The sequence below is a fragment of the Strix aluco genome, chromosome 5 (assembly GCF_031877795.1).
Source record: "Strix aluco isolate bStrAlu1 chromosome 5, bStrAlu1.hap1, whole genome shotgun sequence".
NCBI lineage: Eukaryota > Metazoa > Chordata > Aves > Strigiformes > Strigidae > Strix > Strix aluco.
Window position 1 is genome coordinate 59915823 of NC_133935.1, and position 16832 is coordinate 59932654.

At 36.9% G+C, this 16832-nt stretch overlaps 1 protein-coding gene and 1 long non-coding RNA gene across 5 annotated transcripts in view; both read left to right on the forward strand.

Annotated features, from left to right (window-relative positions):
* Positions 1-16832, forward strand: part of MDFIC (MyoD family inhibitor domain containing) — a 51037-nt gene that overhangs the window by 16859 nt on the left and 17346 nt on the right. The gene's annotated exons all lie outside the window — the stretch shown is intronic.
* LOC141924660 (uncharacterized) lies at positions 1687-13115 on the forward strand. Its single transcript, XR_012623627.1, has 2 exons — positions 1687-7859; positions 13000-13115. It is a non-coding gene; the product is annotated as an uncharacterized LOC141924660 (long non-coding RNA).

Here is a 16832-nt window from a genome sequence, read left to right on the forward strand (position 1 = left end):
GATTTCTCATTTGCACTTGTGAACTCAGTTTACCAAGCAACATCAATAAACTAAAATGCTGCCCCCATTTTCCACAGTAAGATGTTTTCAGTTCACCTTGCCCTGCCCTTGCAGTTCTTTTCTTAAGCCCTCTTCTTTAATCTCTAGATGATGAGATTTACCCCACCTCCTTTGGAGCATCCCTTCTGCTCCTGAATGAAAATGTTCATAATATCCCGGGTAAATGGTTAATCTTACGGGAAGCTTCAACCAAGAAATTAATCATTTTTGAAGAGAGCTTGAGAGTCAAAAGGTTACTGTATACTGACATATAAACAGGGAAGAGCTAAATAAGAAGAAAATGGTTATATTACCTTTCTGTATTAATTGTTAATAAGCTTGCATAACTGTTACTGCAATACTGTGTTCAGTTGGAGAAGGGTCAGGGGAGAACCGCAAATATCTCAGGAATGACTGGAGTAGTTGAAAACATGCCTTATTGTGGAAAAACTCCTGGAATTCAATCTGTTTAGTGTTAACAAGGGGGGTAAAGAGGGGCTTGCCTAGTCCCTAAGAAGCATAATACCACAATGAACAGAACTTTTGTAAGACAATTCTTCCACTGTAGCAGACAAAGGGAGAACTAGGTGTAATGTCAGGAAGTTCATTTAGACTAGAAATAAGGTGTACATTTTTTAACAAAGTATTTGAGAACAGGAAGAACTGCCTAATATTTGATAAGTTTAGATGTGTTAAATTGGCTTTATTGTTCACAAGGTGGCCATTGCTATCCATAACCTTCAATTTTAGGACCTGAGTAAGGGAGAAACTCTTTTCCATAGCGGTTTCCCCCAAATTGGAATAACCTTCATATTTTTTTCAGCTCAGGTATTCTTCAAGGCAATGTTAAGACCTATTCCTTTCCCTTCACAGATGCACACATATTTTGTATTTTATTTCAGGCTGTAGAGGTTCTGCTTTTCAAGAGCTTAGCCTTAGAATAGCTCCATCTGCTTTTCTTCCTTCTTCAGCAGTGCATTTTAAATATCTGCAAACACCTTCTGCTTATTTTCATTGTATGATCTGGTGGCCTGTAATGGAGACATTCTGCTTCTGTTACCACTCACCTTTGGCAAGTCAGGAAGAGTGGATGTTAAAGCATGAAGCACAGTAACCTGTAGCTATAGGAATGAAGCCATGGGAATTTTTGCTGCTCCATATTACCATAATGCCTTGCTTTGTTCTTTGGGAAAGGTTGGGGATTTTTTTTTCCCCCTTTAAAAAAAAGCTATAAAGGTGGATTTCGAATATTTAGGCAGAATTTTTACAGAAGGTACTAGGTTGTCATCAATGTGTGCTGTTACGTGGGGGAAGGAATGTTTAGGGGGAAAGAAAATGCCAGTCTTGAACACTATTTGCTTGTGAGGATTTAATCTCCTTTCCAGTTCTCAAGCAGGACCTTAGCTATGTGATATTTAAGAAAACAAAAAACATCTACCATAGATTCAAATTGTCATGAATAATTGATTAATAATAATCCAATTCTCAAGATTAAATACCTAAAATATGCCCATGTTTTACAGATAGAAAGGTCATTGCTATCCATCATTTCCTAGCTTCAATTGCCTCTTTCTCCTCCATGAAACACCTTCCCGATAAGAGTGGTTCTTCAGAGAAAGGGAGGCTTCATTCAGCTCTGTGAGGATTAAACAATTTTACATGTTCTTGTGCCCACTATTTTATTTACTACGTTCTTTATTGCATTTTGTTTTATTGTAATATAAACCTAGATCTTTTTATATTTTTGTTTTCTATGCTTTTATGTTGACATTTTTACTTTACATGACTATTTATTTAATTTTAACATAAGGAGATTCCCTTTTCCTTCTGGCTGAGTGATTTCTGTAGTTTAAATTATGCAGTTTGGGTTTGGGACTTTTTTCCCAACAAGAAGAAGATAATCTGCTGTTAGAACTGTTCTTTTTGTTTGATATTAATCCAAATATCTTTTCTTGGCTAATTTATGGTGCACAGTCACCTTACAATTACTGTGATTTCAGATGATTCTGTTTATTCTGTCTAAAAAATGGTTCAAAGTGCTTGAGATAACGTAAATAGTTCTTTTCAAAGCTAGAAATTATGACACATACAGTCTTCTTGAAGAGTAACCAAGTGTGTGAGTACAGAAATCATGCAGAACAGATTAATGGAAATTGCTCAAAATATATTGCCAAGTCTGAAAGGTATATTCTTTTAGTTAAAGAAGCAATTTATGAACAATGTTCCGAATATACACAGGTATAAAAAAGTGTGAGCCTGTGAATGAACAAAACTTTAATCAATTCAGTACTTAAATACAGGAATGCAGTATTTGATACTTAGATCCTTCTTTAAAGATGACAAATCTTTGAGGAATCTGGCCAGTAGAAGTAATAGAGGTATGAAGGTCCTCCCTGAGAACTCCTCTTCCAGGGAGATTTTCTAATCCTGTCCCCAACAGAGAACTAGCCTGTGTTACTTCTGTTCCTCCCCCGACCTGGCAGATCTCTTACTAATTCTGTTCCAAAAGTCCTCAAAAAACCTAGTCTCATGCCTGTTGAGGAGCCTGATGGGCTTTTAACTTCTTCTCAACGAGCTGTAAGATGGCTGACAACACATGCATTTTTAAAAATATTCTTTAAAAATACAGTGCATCACCTAGTTCCCTTAGCACAACAAAGGAGGTAAAATGTGATTTATTATAATAGTTTTGTACTGGTTTTGGCTGGGAAAGAGTTTATTTTCTACATAGCTGCTTACCGGGGTTACACTGTGACAAGTTTTCAGCCACTAAATAGTGAAATATTACTTTGATTATAGAAACTGGAAGAAAGCTAACTAAGTATGTTGTACAACATATTTGGAGTATTCATATCAGTCAAGATAAAGCATCTCATAAAGGTGGTAGTGAAACTTATGATGTTTAACAAAGTTTTGGAATTTAGTTGGCTTACAGGCAGGCCAGTGTGTTGTGCATCAGAGGTATTAGGTCCTGTGAAGCACCCATGGATTTATTCCTACTGATGACTCACTAGTTGAAGCTGAGAAGAAGAATGAATAATAGTGTTCTTGCAGTAGGCTGAGAAATACAACTGAGAAATTGGAAGCCAGTGCTATCAGGATACCACGAGACCAAAAATTTTCATTATTCCAAATAAACTAATCAGAGTTTGCAGGTGGTGCACACATATGCAACTGGAACTCATGTTCGCTACTATTCACCCAAGTCCTGATGATTCTGAAGTTGTTTAGATTTCCCTCCTCCTTTTTTTAATGGGTAAAGATGATGCACTCCTTCCAGTCTCTACCTGGAAGACTTCTGCAGAAAGTTAGGCCTTTTCTTGCTGAAAATCCATCTTCTCACCATTTTGATTTCCCGTAGGAATTTCTGGGATCAAACCTCTCAGCCAAGAGAATTTTACATCCAGGGAATTTCACACCTCATTGTTGCACAACCATATAATTTTCATTTAATTTTCATTTCACCCTCTCCTGGGCAGAGAGGCATTTTCACAGATAGTTGTATCCTTACAGTCTTCAGAGTTTGAGACTGGGTCTTGGGTGTTTACAGAAGTCACCTATGGAAGGACCTGAGGGTTGCTGAAGTCCCTTACTTGTAAACAGAGCTGCTGTGGGATGCAGATGTGTTCTGTGTAGCCTCTTCCCTTTGACTTTAGGTTGAATGTTTTGAAGCAATGCAGTTAATGATGGACTGCAGTAGGTGAGGGATTTGTATACTCTGTGGTGACTCCATGTGGAGAAATAAACTTCTTGCTGTTGTTGCTCCATTTACAGAACAGTAGTCGAACTTCAAAAACTTCAGTGAGAACTTTAAACTGCACCAGATGACCATAAGATAGATGTATGTATTCTGCATATCACTAGTAGCCAGAATTACCTGGAGCCTTTCATTTTCTGTTTTACCTTACTTCTGACTCTCAGAATATCATCTGAATTTATGGTCTGAGGCTGGGGAAGGTTGGATGGCAGTAATCATCAGTAACAGACAAAGGTGAAATTCTTCAAGTAACGCGAAGATTACTGTGCTTGCTGTGTTTGAGCCTGAAGTAAATTGTATCTTAATTTCAGAATATTTTCCTTTGTTGTATTGGTACTGTCTCAGAATTAATGTGCTGTTATGCCTAGATGGGAAAGAATATTTATATTCTTTTCCTGATTAGTTCCTCGTATAGGAGAAAAAGCGCAATATATTTGTAGTGGTTCCTTAAAGAGGAAGAGTAATAAAACTCTGTGTTCTACATGAAATATTATACTACAAAACCAATGAGTCAGTGTGGTTTCAGTCTGCTATTTTCAGTACTAACGGTATTGAGTTAGCCATTTTTAGCAAAGAAGACACCAAATTACAAAGTGCATGAAAGTATCGTCATTCAAGTTGTACTTTTAGGAACATGTTTTCTGGCAAAAATGTCTTCAACTTAAGCCAGAGCAAAAATTCTCATAGTTTTTCTCTTTTTAAATTATATTTTATATTTGCTTTCATGTGTGTGGAACGCTTGGAGTCAGTTTATCCACCTGAAAAGTAGTACTGTATATCGTGTGTATCTCAAAATAATTCAATGAATTCTTCAAAATTTAGAGAGCTAAAATTGTTTTTAATCTTTTTATTTACTGATAAAAAAGTGAAAGATGAAGAGGGGCTCATGGTCACAGCAGAAGGCTTAGCTAAGTAAATGGTTAAACATTTTTCTTCTTTAAATAGCTATCCAGAGGAAAGAAAGGTCTGAATACTACTTACTTGTTCTGCATTCTGGTAATATCTACAGTGCAAAAGTACCCACAGGTACCTTTCCCTGAAGGTATTATTGTAAAGGACAAGGAAAAACAGCAGTCTATGACCTATTTTCATGTTGCTGTGGTGGTGTTTTTTTGTTTTCCCTTAAAAAAAAATAAAATTCTTCATCATCCAAACCCAAAGGATCCCTTTGAAAAACATTCAAATGTCAAACAGCTGTGGTCACTCAGGCTGTTTCTAATACCTGTTTTTTCACTCATTATACCGATGAGGTAGACCTCCAGAAATATTGAGGCTTGATTTAAGAGAATGATGAATTATTTGCCACCTGAGCCTTAACTTAAATCAACTGTAGTGTTCTGGCATGTGAGAAACATGTTTTTCTATGGAGACTGCTCTTGAAATTTGTGATCATGAAATGCAAACCCATGGCATTCTAACACAAGAGCTTTCAAATTCTGAGTCTAGACCCATGAAAATTAGAGGCTTAACTTTTAAACCTGCTTCCCTCAAATTCTATGCAGTATCTTGGTTATCATGTTTTTACTTTAATCCAAAGCTATAAATATTATGACACTTTATTGGAGAAAATGGTAAGATTTATCAATGCTAACATTAATTACAGCAGAATTTCAACTAAGAGACTATTTCCTGTTGCAGAGATTCCTCAAGTTTAAGTGAGTTTTATTGATTTACAGCTCAGACTTAAGGTTGTATAATGTTTGCATAAAATGTTATGAAGTTTGCTTTTGAGACAAGTCAAGTAGAGCAAACTGTTAGGCAAGCCTATAAAATATGTGGCCTATGAGTCAGATTTGACCTTCAGGGCAGGTTTTTGCCCCTGAGAGACAGCATAAGCCGTTTGCCCATTCTTGGCAGAGCTGGAACAAGCCTGCCTTCAAGTATGGGTAGCTCTGAAATACATCTTTCTTGTAACAAAATGTTTTTAAATGTGAAAATGCACACTTTTCAGTATTGTGAATAAAGCTGACATAGCACAGATTTCACTGCTGTATCTGCACTCCATTAAAAAAATGTAATTAGATTAGAAGGATTTTAATTTTCTCCGCAAATAAAGGGATGTCTTCTAAATAAGACAAAACCAAAAGGTTTTCAGAGGAAAGATCCTTGTTGCAAGAAGCACTGATTCAAAGTGTGGGCCTTGTCCAAATTTAAATACTACTTAAAAGTGTTTTTAAGCAAAAAGTGAACTAAATAAATTTCAGTGGGCCAAATTACATAGTTTTATAAGTTAAAAGAAATAATTTTTATATTTTTAATAGAGAATGCAAATGATTCAATATGTAATGTTGAATGCTTTTAAACATGTTGAAATAAGAATACTCCCTTTCTGTATGTTAGAGATAAAAAATATTATTCTGCTGCTATTCAGTCAGTTCTGCAGTATAAGGACTTGCAGGTGCTACTGGCCTCTACTATATTGAAATAATTTGGGCACAATAATTTCATAGAGATTTATATCTTGTTTCCTGAACAGAGTGGAGAATCAGAATTTTAGCTCAGTTGTGGGATGAATGAAAAAAGTTTTACGAGTAATTTCATCTCATTAAAACAATTTACCTGTTTCTTCAGATAATCTGGTGCTTTCTCCTTTGTGTTAATGCAGTTGTTTCTCTGAATTTTTGTGCTTGTAGCTGTTGGTCACTGATGTGACACTGTATGTTTCTAGCAGGACAGATTTGTAACTGTGTGGTTCAGATATCAGAGATTTCTTGTGAATTGAGTAGCTTACGCTTTGCTTCCTTTCAGGAAACTAAGTGGATCATTTTTAGAGGAAGTTTGATCTTCACCAGGCACAGTCAGCAATCTGACTTACGCAATGCTGTAAGGGATGTGTGCATGAACAGCTGGCAAAAACTCATTTAGCATATTTTTTTATTATTATATTGAATTCATATAATGGAGGTTGTGTATGAAAGCTTGGCCAAGCGGGGTTTGTCAAGCTGAGTCAGAAAGAGGACTTCCTAGATCATTTTGATAGAATACAGTAAATAAGAAGTAAAACCCATTTTCCTTTGTGCTAAGTATTGTGTGTTAAGCACATTCAGCTTTGAATTGAACACACGAATCTCTTAGTTGATAAATTTTTACATTCTGAAATATAACATTGCCTTTCCCTTCAGCATATGAAACTACCATTTTAGTGTAAAACAAAGTTAAACTGCCTGTGGGTTGGGGAAGGGAAAGGGCAGTGAGTTCTGATGCATAGATGCAGCCTTTAGTCCATGGTTGCTTGCGGTTTTGAATCCAGGAGAGGCAAAAGGAGAATTTAGGTTTGTCAAGGACTCTGATAGGAGGATTTTTCAAGGTGTATTCTCAAGAATCTGATTTGTACAGTGTGCACAAAAACATTTTGGGTGAGATTGTGCCATATCTCTTCAAGGCACATGGAAACAGTTCAAAAAAGGAAAAAGAGCTCTCATTTTCTGGGTCATCCTGATGCCAAGCTGGTGCATTAGTGGCATAAAGCAGCCCAAGACCCAGCTTTGGTTATGGTAGCTCTGTCTGGACTTTCTGTGTGTGACTCAGAATCCTTTGGTGACCCGGGGTCCCTGGAGTGCTTTGGGATGGGGAAGTCCTGCTTCTCCAGCCCATGGGCATAGCAGCCAGGTGGATTGGTGACCAGGGACCTTTGCCCATCTCCTAGACCCTGCTGGCCATGAGGGAATTCCCACAGCTGAAGGACATCCATAGCAGAGACTAACCCATCTCAGTGTGTTTAATGTCCATGCAGATACATGTTGCTTCTCTCTCTCCTTGTGCTTTGCTTTTTCAGGATCAGGAAATAGATGGACACTTGTTGCACTCTCTGCTACCTTTCCACATCTTTTTTCTTCTGCTGACAATCACGCTATTAACTATCCAGTCTGTATTAATGACAACCTGGGTCATGAAGAGTTATTGTTGTGGACCTCAAGTCCTCGCCCTACTTGCTGACACAGAATTTCCATTTTCCGTCATGCTGCTATTGCTGAATGTGGCTGATTTTTGGCCTGGGCTCTAGAAGCCTCTCTCACCTCGAGCAGAAGGGGAACTATTGCTTCAATGCTAGATCACTGTATAAGTACGATGTGTTTATCTTCATTTTATTTCATTGCTTATCAACTAGGCTTTATCATTTAATTCTTTTCTTACTTGTAAAATTTGTAGCAAATACTTCAGCTCTAGTGGGATTTTACTTGTGAATTTTTTTTGTTTCTTCTTCCCTATTCTTCTCTGCCCTCACAGACTGAAGTGGCTCAGCTCACTATGTATTTTTTGCCTTTCTGTCTCCTTCCCCTCCAGTGCTGTCTTCTTCTGTGTGGTTGCTATCTGCTCTTTTTTCTTTTGATGTTTTTGCCCTACTATTGTTTTAATAATGTAAAATCCCCAGTTTTAGCCTGTTCCTCATAGTTACTGCCCATTTGCTTCTCCTGTTCCATTTTCCTTGCAGCTGTGCTTTCTCTCTTTCTTCCTTTGGCTTTCTGGTTCTTGATATTAGCTGATGCCAAACTTAGCATCAGCTCTAGGTTGCAAGAAAGAATAGCAGAGAGAAAATAAGTGTGGCAAAGGGATCAGAAACTCAGTAATCAATGTATATATTACTGGTTTTGTACTGATATTCTGTGTTTTCCTGCAACCTTTTTTACATTACCCTCTCTTAGTTGCTTTCATTCTGATTTTACTCCTAGTTTTTATTTCTGCATCTGCTTAGTTTTGTTAATAGTAGCATTGGGTCTGTCACTTATGTGAGTGGAGGTCTAGAAATCAAGGCAGCAGTGAACATTAAGGGAATTGCTCATTCCAGACATTTGTCTTCATTTCTTTTCAAAACCAAGTACAGCCAGTTTTTATGTGTATTTATGAGTTTAACTGAACACTCAGACTCGTCTGAAAACTCAGTATATATGACCAGTGGAGAATAAACCTGACCTTTGAGTATTTTCTCACTCAGAGGCAAATGGTGAACAGGCTGAGCTGAGAAGCTATTTGCCTCACCATCCCACATTCTTTCCTGCAGTGAAACAGTGTCCAGTTTGTCAGTGGTCACTGGGGTTTTGAGGAAGGCAGCAGGAAATGCTGAAGCCAAGAGGACCTGTTTGTGCACTTGCCCAGGTTATGGCGGTTAATGACATTGAGGTTATCTCTCCTGGCTGGTACATCCTGCTGTGCCGCTTACACGGCAATACCCAGCAAGTGATATCCTGTTGTTTGTAGCTTCTCTTTGATGTTTATTATTTGATTTGGGAACAAGTAATACAATGGTGAGGGGCATCAAAACTGTTCCAAATATTTGACTTTAAATTCCATGGGACACCAGTGTGTCTTTATGCAGTGGTATAACGGTATGTTGTAATAAGTATTAATTACATAACTGCTGTAATTGTCACGCCAACAGCTTGGATTACCTTTTTTTGCGTCTAGCGGTTAATTAACCTTCCTTTTAAAATTAGAGCTCCAGAAGCAAAGCTTTCTGTTCCTCAGTGAGATGGGGTTGTATTGGTTTACACCCTTTGTATCCTTTATGGTTTGGGGGACTGTCTTCACATTTATTAAATCACTGATTATTTGTGTTGAAGAAATAGATCACTTTCAGCACTTTAGAAATTAACAAAAAGCCTAATTCTCTGATTCTTAATGCGTTTATTATTTTGTTCTCAAATCCAATTTCTATAAGCCACTGTGCATTATAAAGCAAGATTTAAGAAAAAAACCCAAGTAGGTTAAGATGCCTCTTAATAAGTTACCTATGTAGAAAACATAGGACGAAATAACTAGACATTTCACCTTAAATAGAAAAAAAAAATTAGCTTCAGTAGTAATTAATGAATGTGTAAAAAAAAAAACCAAACCCCAAACCCCAAAAAAACCAAACCAAAAAACAAACAACCCATAAATATGCCCATGGAACGTTGGAATGGTAACCATGAGTTAACCTGCCTTTGCACATGTCTGTGCAATTACCACTGCTGTAAGTAGTTGCAGTGCTATGAAACATAAGAGAACTAGGCTGCAGTTGTTGTCCAGTCCTCTAGCAGAATGTATGAAGAGAAAAATGAATAGATAAATGTATGTGGAAAGCTTGCAGTAAAATTTCCTACTTTTGAACACAGGTTTATATAGAAATTTATCCCACAAGTGTCTGGACGCCTGTTACCTATAATGTCCTGTTTTGTGTGTGTTTGGCTCTTTTCTTGGATTTTTCATGGTGAGCTACTGCTGTTGTTCTCAAGAAGTGAAAAACTGTATGCTACACTAAGAACTTTATTCCACTTCATGTGGCTTAACAATCATTGCATTATGTGAATCATCTTTATTTCTAACTATATTGTGATCTAGCAAGAATTTCCAAATCATATGCAAAGTTTATCATAGATGCCAATATTTGCAGTCTCACAAAAAAAACATCGCTAATGATGGCAAGATTTGTGTATGATAAAGAAGAATTTACTGATAATCTAATGGTAATTAGAACACAAAAGGATATTTGGATTTTGAGATAATTGTTAAAAGATAGATAATGAAAAATGTTAAGGGTTTACTCAGTTCAGCAATGATTAAAAATTTGCTGTTGCTATCATTAAAAAAAATCAGCAAGCATTTCTTCATTTTGCAAAAACACATCAGGAAAGAGGATTTGTAAATAAAGAACTTCACATTTTCAGTGAGCATGCCTATCAACTTTGTAAACCTCTGACTACCAGCCCTATTCATTCTTCCCTGTGGTAACTGCTTCTTTCTGGCTATGTCAAAGACATCTTTTTACAATTCCTGCAACCCTTCAAACACTGTGTAAGGTCCTGCAGTGCCTTCCTTTGGAAGCACTGCAGGTGTCTTTGCACAGATTTAAGAGTACTCTTGGCACTTTCTCGTGCACTTGTTTCGCCTTCTCAGCCCATAAACACACATGCACACATGAGTTTGCCATTCTCGTCAGACCTTCCTCGACTGAGAGCTGATGGGATAAAATGTCTTTTCCCTTTGTCCCCTGCCAGCCCCATTTCTGTTATACCTGGTGTTCCCTGGATGTGTTCTCACACGTATTTTAACAAAGTGTTCTCAGTGTGGGTCCTGTAAAAGTCATACCAGCAATTTTACTACAGTATTTTCATTACAAAGGGCATCCTGTTTCATAATAATATATTGTATTCATTTTGAAGATGTCCTCATGTCTTACAAGAAGCAATTCTAAAAAGGTGGTTGATGCTGTTAGTTGGTACTTTGTTTTCCTTGTAAAGTCAGCATGGTATAAAAAATTCAGTGTAAAAAATTGATTTTAAAAGATAGATTGTACCTTGATGGTACCTTGTTATTTAGTTAATGTATGCTTTCTGTGATATGGAAGCTGCAGTATATGCTATTTATGTCCTAGAAAATATTCAAAAATAATTGCTGACAAAAGCCACTTCACAGGTTGACTCAGAGGTACATCTTGTAATCTGAATGTTAATATTCTGGATAGCTAGGCAGAGAAAACTATTGATGTAGTTTGAAGATCAAGTAGAGACTAGTCAGGATTTTAGTTAGAAAGTGGGGAGGGAGAGAGATTGAAATATTTGAGTTCTCCCAGCTTCACTGAAATTTTGTGCTTATTGAGCATATGAATGCATACAATTTGTAATATTTTTGAAAAGGTAAGATTTTTTGCTAGTCAGTTGGAAATGTTGCCTTTTATATCTCAGGAATTTATGTCTTTTCCAGAAGCAATTTGGAATCACCTTAATTTTACTCTAGAATCCAGGCAGCCCCTGGTTTTACTGTGCAATCTATGACTATCTGTCATCTGCTTTATTTTTCCCCTCAAGCTTAGGTCTATGTTATGAAGGAGCACTGATAAAAAACAGAGGCCTGATTCTTACCTCCCTTGCATGTGGTCTCATCTGTGTGATCCATACAGAGGGAGTGGGAGCAGAGATCAAACAATTTCCCCAGGTCAAATTAGCATGTAGATCTTGGCTTTTCACATTAATGGACCCGAGCAGGACCTCTGTATTTCCTAAAAAGAGCTCATCTTACTGTGGTTGCAGCTGTTTTGGGAGACAGAGAAGTGTTGAGGGTATTTTCAAATGAAATGATATTTGTATTTTCTCAATATGTGAAAATACCAAAGGTTACATTTTTTTACACCCAGGAGTTGCGCATTTTATTCCTCCCTAGTCCACCTGCAAAAATACTGCTTCTGTGGCCTGATCTGATGTCGTAAACTATTGTGTCATGAATGAAGAAAAACAGCATTCTTACCTCTCTGGGTATGCAGTCAGATGACCCAGGCTGTAAACTGGAAAGTATTTTTTCCATCAGTGGCATCGGCCAGCCTAGCAAACTCCACGGGCATCTGTATCAGCTGCCTTGGAATTGCTTTTGATGTGATTAGGCTACTAATTAGCTGTTTCAATTCTTCTCTCCCTCCTGATGTTTTCTTTTGATTCACTTTGACTCCGAGGAGTCTGTATTCTGTCTATGTTTGGTTTTGTGTTTTGTCTAAAATCCCTAATGATAGCTTAGACTGTCCTCTTTTGGTTGAGAGTTTCCCTGTGTTGACATACATTTTTCTGTTAAATGCATGCATCAGGATTTTTCTCTTAGAATAGTTGTTATTTTGCAAGCTGTAAACAATGTATTGTCAGTGTGCATATATACATGCATATTCATTTAAACCGTGCTAAGGATTTTACAGTCTGAATGAGAATGTGCATAGTTACTTCAGAACCGTCAAATCCATAGTAAATGTTTAGTACTCGAATATTTATTCACCAGATAGTAACCTCACAATTAAATTATTATGTAAAGTCAGTTAAATAACAGCAGAAGTTACTGTATTAAGGCCCACTTTGCAAGGAAACCAATGACAAGGAAGCAGTGAAACACGCTAATAGATTATATGCTATAGCAATATATTGCCTTTTTATTGCTTTTCCACAGGCAGCAGATTCATGTATAGTTATTACTAGCTACATTATCTGCTACTTTTCTATCAAAAAAGATTCAGTCTGTTGAATCATTAATCCAATATTTATCATTCTTATTGAAAATCCACTAGTGTTAGCACTGTATAAAATATTGACTTAAATCTACTAGTTTTGCTAAAGATTAAAAACATATTAACCTAAAAAGCACAGTATTTCTTAGGACATTTGAAACTATTCATTGTGGATGTTTGAAATGACAATATTTCTATGTTGTGTGAGGAATGATTTTTTTTTTTTTAAATCTTTAACATATAGTGAGTGACCAGTGCCATCCTGATTTGAAGATGCTGAATGTTCATCCAGCTCATATGTGAAATTTTGATGTGTATTGCATTAGTTACTGAATATCAAGAATAAAATTTTTGCTCATACATAGAGTGTAAAATGGGATCTTTTGTAGCAGCACACGGCCTGTTTAGAATGATATAACAGGCGCTGAATGTTCACATATCAAACAAAATGCCATCTTTCTGTAGAAAAGAGGTGTCAAAAAGTTTCTTTGTACCTTTAACGCATGTGATTATGTAGTACAAAATGCAGAGTTTGTAAAATTTCTTGAATATACAGGCAAAAAATGAATAATTCAAAACAACTCATAAGTTCTACATTCTATTGTATCTTTTATAACGCAGGCAGAAGATAGCATTGTGTTCCCAGTAGAGCTGAATTTGCACAAGTTACACCTCTGAAAATGCCAGATGGTCTATGGTCTACTTTTGAGAGCTGTCACATATGTAAAGATTTGAAAAAAGAAAGACAGCTGAATGAGAGCAGTGGATCATTAAAGAGAGAGTGAGAGTCCCTGGGTATCACTGTGTTTTAAGAAGCATTGTGTCGTTCCCCATATTACACCTTTTTTTTTTAAGATATACACAACCTTTAAAAAATAAGGTAAAAATATTTCTGTTTTAAACTGAGTGGTTGTGGCTTAGTCTTGGAATTGTCAATTGCTTTTGTTCTTTATGCTAGAATGCGGTCATATGGTTCCTAATTGGTTTCAAGTGTGTTTTAACCATAAGATTCAGGTCTCCCTAGTGCAAAATTATCAATAAAGTTAAAATAAATTTAAATTGAGATAACTAATCCATTTGGGGTTTTATTCCATTTTGATTTGACCTGCGTATCGCATGTGAATAGTGTAAAGCCAGTCAGCTAAAAAGTTGTATGTTAATGCTAAAAGGCTGAAGTAAGAGTACTTTGGGAACAGGCGTATTTAATAAAAATTTTTAAAAAAATAAACCAAAACAAAACTCCCAAAACCCATGGTAAAAATAATAAAAGCAAAAACATATAACTGTTTAGATTCCTCAAGACTTCCCATTCACCCACAGTTTGACAGAAACACACCTAATTTTGAAGATTGAATTTCAGAGAATTTGTCAAGTTACTGTGTTGTAGCAAAGCACCAAAAATATACAAACAATTGTAAGCTGCCACCACCAATTTAGCTGGCTTGGAAAAGGTCATAACTGTCAGTTTTAGAAACTTGCATGTCCAGACATACACAATTTTTAGTATAGTCTATTGCTTTTATCTATTGAGGAAGGTTAACCCCTCCCCAGTAATTCTAGGTTACTGGTGCAACTGTACCAGTCCACAGTTGGGAATCATAGGCAGCACAATGCGAGGAAACATCGTTACATGGAATGTGAAAGACACTGTTCGTTAATAGTACAATTTATGTTTGAGTGGGATAATGAAAATAAAGCTATGGGGAGCTATGGCAAAGAACACTGAATTCTAGCGAGTAAAGTTTTGATTCCTGATGTTGCCAAAGATTTTATTTTTGACTGTGGTTAGGTCTACACTGACTGTTTTTAAAATGGAAGAAATACCTTTTGATTTTTAACAAAATTAGTTTTATACATACATGGAAAGATGACCTACACAAAGGGTTCCTGGTAGTATACTTCTAATGAATCCTATTCAGGTAAGAGAAAGCTCCCTAAAAATTTGTTTTGGGGCCTTTACGAAAGTCTGGAAATGTTAACAGGATATATGCTACAAATTTAATTCCAGAGAGTTGAAAGAAGAAGAAAAATTGAAAGAAGAATTTGAAAGTGCCATGTTTATGCTTCTGTTCATAGGTTTTGCAAACACTAATACAAAATTGAAAGGAGAAGCAGTTTCAATATTGCCAGTGAAAAATTTTTTGGGCAACGGTTAGTTGTTCAGGTGTAAGGTATCATTGTTCTAATGCTCTGTTTGCTTGGAGGTTCGTGGGCAGTTACTGCTGGTAATGGAAGGGAATGATCTTTGTCTTCCCTGCAACATCTTTGGGGAGGCTAAAGCATAAATGTTTCCCTCAACCCTCCCTTTTTTTCCTGCAACACAAAATTATCACTTTTGCCAAGCAGGTATAATCAGGGTTACTCTGACATAGACAGATGCAGGCAGTCTAGGTCTTCTTTAAGGTCTTCTTAAAATCTTAGTTGCTGTGAATAAAAAATTCAGATGGCAAGAAAAAACGAACCGGTTCATATCTAAACTGTTATGAAAAATATCCCTTTTTGCCTGTGAATGTGACCAGGACTTAAAGTTTAAGATTTGTCTGAACTTTAATCAGGACAAGTGTTACGGGTTAACCCCAGCTGTCAACTAAGCACCACCCAGCTGCTTGCTCACTCCCCTCCCAGTGGGATGGGGGAAAGAATTGGAAGGGTAAAAGGGAGAAAATTTGTGGGTTGAGATAAAGACAGTTTAATAGGGAAAGCAAAAGCTGTGCATACAAGCAAAGCAAAACAAGGAATTCGTTCACCACTTCCCATCGGCAGGCAGGTGTTCAGCCATCTCCAGGAAAGCAGTGCTTCATCATGCGTAACAGTTACTTGGGAAGACAAACACCATTGCTCCGAACATCCCCCCTTCCTTCTTCCCTCAGCTTTATATGCTGAGCATGACGTCATATGGTATGGAATATCCCTTTGATCAGTTGGGGTCAGCTGTCCTGGCTGTGTCCCCTCCCAACTCCTCCTACTCACTGGTGGGGTGGGGTGAGAGGCAGAAAAGGCCTTGACTCTGTGTAAGCACTGCTCAGCTGTACTGAAAACATCCCTGTGTTATCAACACTGTTTTCAGCACAAATCCAAAACATAGCCCCATACTAGCTACTGTGAAGAAAATTAACCCTATGCTGGTCAAAACCAGCACAGCTATGCTAGTTGGAGGAAGCAATTTGAGCATGGTATCAGTATCCTTGAAAAAGGGAAACACTGAGGGTTTGTTAGGCAAGTTCAGAACTGGGAGTCTTTTTAGAGACCATGTTGGTCTGTGTGTCCCAGTAGTATTTGTCCAAAAGTTTGGTCTGTACCTGAAGTGATCAGCGGAGATGTTTCTTTTGTGGGAAGCTTACTATAATTATTTATACATATTGTTATCTCAGGCACGAAGCTATACCGTGAAATCATCTGAAAATGGATATGAATCATCTGAAAAGAGAATGAACTGCAGCATTGTTTTTCTTTACTGCTGGCAATGTCTAATCTCTCTTCAGTTGAGTGTTCAGTAGAATTTGGGCTTTTTCCTTGACATTAGATTTATAAATAGTTGAAGATTGGACTGTCTGAAAACCTCTTTATGTCCAAGCATGATACAGTAGTGTTTTGATTAGGAGAGGTGATTGGGCTGATGCCTTTTGATTATGAAATCTTGTTGTGTTACTATGTGTGTAGTTTAATTAGTTTTTGAATGAAGTCTGCATTTTTTTTTCTAAATAAGAATCTTTAATTGGAAACCACTTTTTTCATTACAGAGCTTTACATAAAAAAATCCTGCATCTTATCTTTTTTTTAGATACAGACTTTAAATACATAGACAATGTATTTTCCATGTTATTAAAAATATGCTCCTTTATGACACAGTAGCTCAGCAAAGAATGGTCAAGTTTTGTGCCCTCTCATTAGAATGGGTTTATATCATGTACTCTTGGAGTCTTAACCAGGCTACTGCAGATTCCTGCCTTGACAGGTTTTGCATTTTTGTTCTTGTGACAATTTCAGTTTGTTTCCATTAAAGCCCTAACTGGCCCATTACAGCCATTTTAAAAATTGTGATTCTGAATTGAGGAATATGGAACAGGGGGTCTGGCT